The 7,965-nt window shown below is 34.1% G+C and overlaps 1 pseudogene; it reads left to right on the top strand.

Annotated features, from left to right (window-relative positions):
• Positions 1-7,009: 7,009 nt before the first annotated feature.
• LOC123858566 (ATP synthase F(0) complex subunit C2, mitochondrial-like) lies at positions 7,010-7,459 on the top strand (annotated as a pseudogene).
• Positions 7,460-7,965: the final 506 nt, after the last annotated feature.

The following is a 7,965-nucleotide window of genomic DNA, read 5'->3' as shown; positions in this document are numbered from 1 at the left end:
TACTTATTAAGATATGGTTCAATGGCTTCAAATTCTAAATGAGAAAATAACTCAGAACCTTCTGGAGACACTCAAAAATAAAACCTTGATATTACAATTATGGATGTTTTAAATCAAATAAATGGGGTAAGTATCTAAGGAAATCCATGTGGCATAGGGTGCTTAGGAATTCTTAAAAAAGAAGAACTTGGATGAATGATTTTTTTAATTTTTAATTTTTTAAATTTATTTAGGGAGAGAGCACGTGTGCATGTGACTGGCAGGAAGGGGCAGAGGGAGAGGGAGGGAGAGAATCTCAAGTAGGCTCCCCACTCAGTGCAGAGCTTGAGGCGGGGCTCAATCCCACTGGGATCATGACTAGAGCTGAAATCAAGAGTTAGGTGCTTAACCAACTGAGCCACCAGGTGCCCCATGGATGAATGATTTTTTTAAAGTTATTCTTGAGAAAAAATATCCAGTTTTGAATTCTTGTCATCAAATGATCCAGATATAGCCATGAAAAAAATTAGAGTTGGAGTAAAAATCTTTGGAATTCACTTAGAGATTTGATTTGACAACCCTCAAAGAATAAAAGGATCCCGAAACAAATTAGAGAAAGCTAGAAGTCAGGCATAAAGATAGGTAAAACCAGGGAGATTTTTGTAAAGAGAATTGATATATTAATAATTAAAATTGCTTCCTTAGGCTTAAGATCAATTTCTGACTTATTTTTCTCAGGGAAAACTATGTTGCAAACAACTCAAGCATCTAAAAGTATCTTTGGTTTTATGAGAGTAATTGTGATATAACTAACTTCAACTTATTTATTTATTTATTTATTTATTTATTTATTTGCTTGTTTATACATTTTAAAATATACATATTCATGTATATATTAATTATGAACTCACAGTACTGGACTTAAGTTTACTTTTTAAAAAATCGAATAGTACTTTTTAATTAGTATCAACATTGCATTGAAAGAGCAAAGGGAAAAGATCAAACTGGTAGTCTCCCTCCTAGAATTAGGATTAATGTCTAAGGGTTTCTCTAAACCTAATGAAATCATTGTTTACATGCTACTTATAGTGGTTATGCTAAAGAAAGCTACCAAGAAACACCACTGTTATCCTAAAATTTCACTGGAAAATTACTTTTATATATATATATAAAGATATATTGTATATATCTTTAGTTCAATCATGGGGGAAGTCTAAGGTTCATACTTATTGTGGTATTTACTGTGATATAATTAAAGTTTATAAATTGTCACTTTTAGTGCAGTTTGAAACACTTTGAATGCAATGTGTTTTGGCTATTAGGCCTTTATTTTCCTCTGAGGTGAACACTAAACATTGAGAAAATGGCTTTGTTCTTAAAAATCATATGTTATTCAGTCATAAAATTTAATACTTGAATATATTTTAGATCTCTTTTCCAAATAGGGGAAGAATATGACATCATCACAATTATTTATGATAAGATGTATACATTAAATGATGTGGAAAAACATTCAACTAGGTTAGCTAAAGTTATGTAAGGGAAATAAAGCACCACATTAGAAATATAATACAAAATAAATATAACACATTTGGAAAATGGATCTTTGATCAAGTGCTAAAAGCAGATATTTTATTTTTTTCAAAGAAAATAAAACCGAGTTTAGATGGTTCAGAATGTATTTATCCTACAATTTATTTTATCATTTAAAATCATTTGAGGATGATTCATGACAGAATCCATGATCCATAGCAAAATTACAAGTTTGAGATTTGGCTTATCTCTGTTTAAACCAATAGGTTACATTCACTTAGCACTTATGTATTGTTATATCCTATACTGGGCTCATTATACACATAATATGTAATAGGTAGGCATGGTTATCCCAATTTCTTAGTGGATAAAAAAAGGTTCAGAGAAATTGGATAACTTTACCAAAGTAAAACGTTTAATAAATGTCAGAGGTGGAATTTAAATGCAGATGAATGAATGGAGAAGATGTGGTTCATATATTCAATGGAATATTACTCAGCCATTAGAAAGGATGAGTATCTACCATTTACATCAACATGGATGGAACTGGGAGGGTATTATGCCAAGTGAAATAAGTCAATCAGAGAAACACAATTATCATATGTTTTAACTCATATGTGGAACATAAGCAATAGTGCAGAGGACAATAGAGATGGGGGGGGAGAACTGAAGAGGAAGAAATCAGAGAGGGAGACAAACCATATGAGACTCTTGACTCTGGGAAACAAACAGGCTTGTGGAAAGGGAGGTGGGTGGGGGATTGGATAACTGGGTTATGGGCATTGAGGAGGGCATGTGATATGATGAGCACTGGGTGATATACTCAACTAATGAATCACTGAACATTATATCAAAAACTAATGATGAACTATACCTTGACTAATTGAATTTAAATTTAAAAAATGTGGAAATTTTTCTCTCTACCAAACTGCCTATCTTTTTAGGATCATATCTTACTCTTTTCTTTCCCAACTCATTTTCTACTACAGCAATATAAAAATATACTACTTTTTTGAAAATCTCATGATCTTTCATGCCTTACTCTCTTTATAATTTTTTCTTTTTTTAGTTTATGTTCCTTAGGAACGTCTAAGGAACTTCCTTCCTTAGGTTCTTTCTACTTTTAAATACATGACAAACTTCTATTTTCCTGAAAGAGTATCATCATATTATAGATTCATAATAAATCCCTTCCCGACTACCACCTTTTTTTCTCCAAAGGGGCATTTGCTTTCTATTTAACCTCTGTGCATCTATGTTTTCTGTACTTTGTATGTGTGCATCCTATTTTTAAAAGTTTACATGTATATCTAAGTTTTCTAATAATGTGTTAGCTTCTTTAGAGGTTATGTATATTTTACTCCTATTTGGATCCACAGTGCCTAGAACATTGGTATGTAATAGGTGCTGAATAAGTGTTGAACTGAAGTAAAGGGCTTTGTTGTTTGCTTTTGTTTTGTTTTCATAATCATATTACGAGGGAAAGAGGCCAAATCTGAGTAAGAGGAGAATATCACTGTTTTTGACTTTAGATGATTGGAATTATTAAAAGTTTAAAGTTTGAATATTTACTAGAAGGATACTAAACTTGAAATCAGAAGTCCTAAATAAATTATTGCTTTTTCATATATAAGCAGTGGTAACTTGGGTATTTTTTTCTTTAAACTATAATTTCATCTATAAAATGTGACTTATACAACTCTTTTTTAAATCATATGGTTATTTGGAGAATCAAATGAAAATGGAATAATGCATATGAAGATACTTGCAGAGTGCAAACCATTATACATGACAGTCCTATTATTACTTTTTAGGTAGAGAATGTGATCCAAGAAAGATTAGCAAAATATAGTAAGGTGGGGGTTTACCAGCCTAGTTGTTTAGTATAATTAGTTGCCATGGACTGTCCTAACAATTCTTAGGAAGTCTTCCAAAGATTCAGTGATGAAAATTGTCAATTAACTGTGTTTAACTGATATGTAGTTGTGGTGGCATACCACAGGCTGAATTTAGTCCTCATTTGTGTAGGAATCACATCTGAAAGTAAAATGAGCTGTAAAAATCATGAATATTATTTTTCATTTATTTCCAAAACTGACCACCAAAAGGTAATGAGATTTTTGAGAAAAGAAAAAAAAAATGTGGTTAGAATAATTTAGAATTATCCCATATCATATACTCCTGTGATGACTCAGAATGCCCATATTCAAATTAAATATTTATTTTTCAAAGTTTGGCAATTTTCAGAAATTGAGTTTTATGTTAAGCAACCCTAACACAAGTTACGATCTTACAAAAAGCAGTTTGGGAAAAATCTGTCCTAGAGATCTTTAGCAAATAAGAAGGTAAGAGAGGAGAGACTGATAATTTGAAAATCAAGTATAACTGAGAATTTATCCCCAGCTAGATTCAAATTAGGAAAGATGAATAGTGAAATCCCTACTTAGGATTATTTCATTATTCCACTATGGATGCTTCAGTTTTTAGTAGTAGTAATGAAAGTAGCAAAGTGATCTGTCAATCAAGTATATTCAGCAGAGTCATCTCAAGGTCTAGGCAAGCCAGTAGCTATACATTTAGTGAATATATTCATCTCTGGATTATTGCTTTACTAGTGGATGAACACAAGCTGTATGCTGGGATATAATGGTAGTTCAAGGGGTAAGAGAGAGCACATTATTGCACAGCTAGTATTTAATGATAGGTACCCTTAGGGAATAATTGTTACATTTTATCCAGAAGTAAGCAAAGACTGTCTAAATAGCTCTTTTAAGCAGAATTAATTCATAATTAGGAAATGATGGAATTCTTAACTGTCATGTATAAGAAAACCCATGAGCAAGCTGTATTCTAAATAGACTTTAAAAAAAAAGAAAAGTAGTTGATATTAAAACAAGACAATTCATTAAATTTCACAAGGGAACTTGCAGTATACTGATGTAGGCCAAAACGTAGGGGTCTTTAGGTCAAATGTGAAATTATTTTAAATTCTTGGCATCAAACTAAAATGACTTTTGAATAGTAATTATCTTTTACTTTCATTAGCAATGGTTCTTGAACTTTAATTTCTAAAGTGTGATACAGCAAGGTTCTTAATATGCGTTTATAGTAAATGCAGGCTCTCTTCTAGCATTCTAAATCTCTTAACAGGTCTTTCCTTTTCTGCAGAATTTCACTAGCTGAATGTTAATATTACCCTTGGTTATAGAAAGGAATATAATAAAGTTTCTTTGCCTATTAATGCCTTTTTAACAGAAATTTAATATTTAGGTAAAGTATTCAGATTCTATGCCTATGGTAACATTAGAAGCTTGAAAACTGTTAGACAAGGTAGCATAACATTGTGTACTTTTGAAAAATCCAGTTTGAGGAATAATATAAACTTTCATTTTGAGATGTACATTATTTACAATCAGTTTTATAAGTAAAAACTGAAAAAATATTTTGATTTAGATTTTTCTATAATTTTCCAAAGGAATTGAAAACTTATTGAAGGATAAAAGAAAATATTTGGGAAGAATGAGAGGAAGATGGAGGACAAAAATTATAAAAAAATTAAACTGATTCTAAGATTTAAGGAAAGTTTTAGAAGGAATAATTAAAGAAATGTCATCTTGGAAAAGACGATCAGTAAACATAAATAAGACTTTATTAAAAACACATTATGGTAGTTATATGATACAATGTCTTTAAAATGTTTTGACTTGGGGCGCCTCGGTGGCTCAGTCGGTTAAGCGACTGCCTTCGGCTCAGGTCATGATCCTGGAGTCCTGGGATCAAGTCCCGCATCGGGCTCCCTGCTCAGCGGGGGGTCTGCTTCTCCCTCTGACCCTCTTCCCTCTCGTGCTCTCTCTCTCTCATTCTCTCTCAAATAAATAAATAAAATCTTAAAAAAAATAAAAAAATAAAAAAATAAAATGTTTTGACTAATAAAAGTCATATATATATATATATATGTACATATATATATATTCACTTGCAAATAGTCATTTGTATCTATTATTTCCAAGCCCTTCCTTAGATTCTGTGAGCACAAGTATTATAAACAAACAAACAACAACAATAACAACTACAACAAAGCAAATGAAACACTTGCTCTTGTGGAACTTACGTTCTAAGGACAACAAATAATTGACAAACAAATTGACAAACAAATAATTGACAAACAAATAATTAAATATGTAAAATAAAAAAAAATGAAGAAAGATACAGAAGGAACCAGGGAGTGTCTGGGGTGAAGAAACCAAGGAGTACCAGGGGACATTATACTTCTTAAAATAATTGGACTTATGGGGCGCCTGGGTGGCTTAGTCGTTAAGCGTCTGCCTTCGGCTCAGGTCATGATCTCAGGGTCCTGGGATCGAGCCCCGCATTGGACTCCCTGCTCCGCGAGAAGACTGCTTCTCCCTTTCCCTCTGCCCCTGCTTGTGTTCCCTCTCTCGCTATGTCTCTTTGTCAAATAAATAAAATATTTTAAAAAAAATTGGACTTACACTAACAATAGTAAACTTGGCAAATATGAGTATTAAATCTTGTATTTGAGAAAAATCAACTTTGTAAGTGTAAGATTATTGAGACTTGGCTAAACAAAAACTTTATTTAAAATACTTGAAAATTTTAGAAGACCATAAGCTTTTGCTATTGAGTTTTGTCAGAGCAAAAGAATAGGTATATTAAATTAGGCCATACTACATTGAGGAAAATTATTCAGATATCATCTTTTATAGTGTTTATTATATCAGAAAATATGTTCAGTGTTAAAAATTATATTTTAAGGGTCACTAAAATATTGATGTTAATCTAGAAAGGAACATAACTCTAGAAGAAGATTTAAAATTTTAAATGTAGTCTCCCAGATACACTTAATACAGATAATAGTTCTATTAAATTTCAGAAAAATATTCATTTCCTCCATGGTCTTCTTAGGCTGGTTAAGAGAAGTATTTAATTCACCACTGGACATTGTTTTTAATCAGTGAACTGGGGCTTGCTGGACAAGCCCAGTGGGTAAAGGGTTGTAAAAATTTATTTCTATAAATGAGGCATTGTTTTTGGAAAATGATGTGAATGTGAGAAAAAAAGTAGATTACTAAATTAGGATTTGAGGTGATAACTCAGAAAAATCAATAAGTAAATCTGAGTGAAAAATTGTATAAGAACACCTTTAGAGACTATATTTAATTTTTAAAGCAAAAATTTCAAATAAATGCATGCATTTATTTGGGAAATTATTACAGACCTTAAGAAATGGCATATGGCCAAGCAATGAGTAGCAAACTGAAAAAAAAAAAGAAACTCCCTTGCAAAAGCTGAAGTTAGTCCTCTTGTGTTGAGGGGGCAACATGGAAAGAAACTACAGGCAGTCTCCAGGTGCCGAGACCGATTCCTGACTAACGCCAGGAAGGAAAGGCACACCTCAGCTTTACAATCACAAGAAATGAGCTGTCTTCTCTGTACTGGCAGCAGCTCTGCTGCTGCAGCCCCTTATCCCCTGAAAATGTATGCCTGTGCAGAGTTAATCTCCACCCCCTTCTTTATCAAAAGCACCCCTCAGCTGCTGAGCCGATTACGGTCCCCAGTGATGCTAAACCCTCTGGAGATGCTGACAGATGAGAACCTCCGCAGCTTGGCAGCCCCTCATCCCCTGACCTCACTTATTCCTAACCACAGCTTCTGAACCAGCACTGTTTCACGGGACACGGACACAGCAGCCAAGCGCATTGGAGCTGGGGCTGCCATGGTAGGGGTGGCTGGCTCTGGGGCTGGAATTAGGGCTGTGTTTGGGAGCCTCATCATTGGTTATGGCAAGAACTCTTCTCTGAAGCAACAGCTCTTGTCCTGTGCCATTCTGGGCTTTGCCCTCTTAGACACCATTGGGCTCTTCTGCCTGATGGTGGCCTTTCTCATCCTCTTTGCCATGGAAAGGACCTGTCTCCACCTCCCATAGGTCCTTCTCCTGTGTCTCATCTGCCCTGTATGTTCCTTTTCTTATACCTCCCCAGACAGACTTGGAAAAGTGGTTGGCTCAGAGTTTGACAGAGAGAAGACAAATACTGTATTAATAAGAAAAAAAAAAAAATTCTGCCAACAACCTGAAGGTGTTTGAAGTAGATTATTCCCTAGTCTAGTTTCCAGATTATTGTGACTTTGTTAAATTAACATTTATAAAGTAGAGTCCCAGAGTGTCACATGGTGATCAGTGATTCAGCAGAAGACCACAAGAGAAAGTGAAATGGAGACATTTATTACTCACAGGTCCTGGACAAGGTACAGGACACACCCCCAGGGGCATGTGGGGAACTCAAGACAAGATGCTGGCAGAGAGAACACAGCAGGACCTGTGGCGTATGCCATCATTAGGGTCGAAGGGTTGCTTGCTTTGGGGTTCCCAGGCTGAGGCTGGATTGGTCAGTTCAAACCAAAAGAAGCAGGGTTTTGGTAAGCTTCTAGGGG

The sequence above is a fragment of the Mirounga angustirostris genome, unplaced genomic scaffold, assembly GCF_029215605.1.
Source record: "Mirounga angustirostris isolate CCGP_5_RB_7025 unplaced genomic scaffold, mMirAng1.0.hap1 SCAF_4, whole genome shotgun sequence".
Lineage (NCBI taxonomy): Eukaryota > Metazoa > Chordata > Mammalia > Carnivora > Phocidae > Mirounga > Mirounga angustirostris.
Note: the sequence above shows the minus strand (reverse complement) of the source record. Positions and strands in the feature narration are given on the sequence as shown.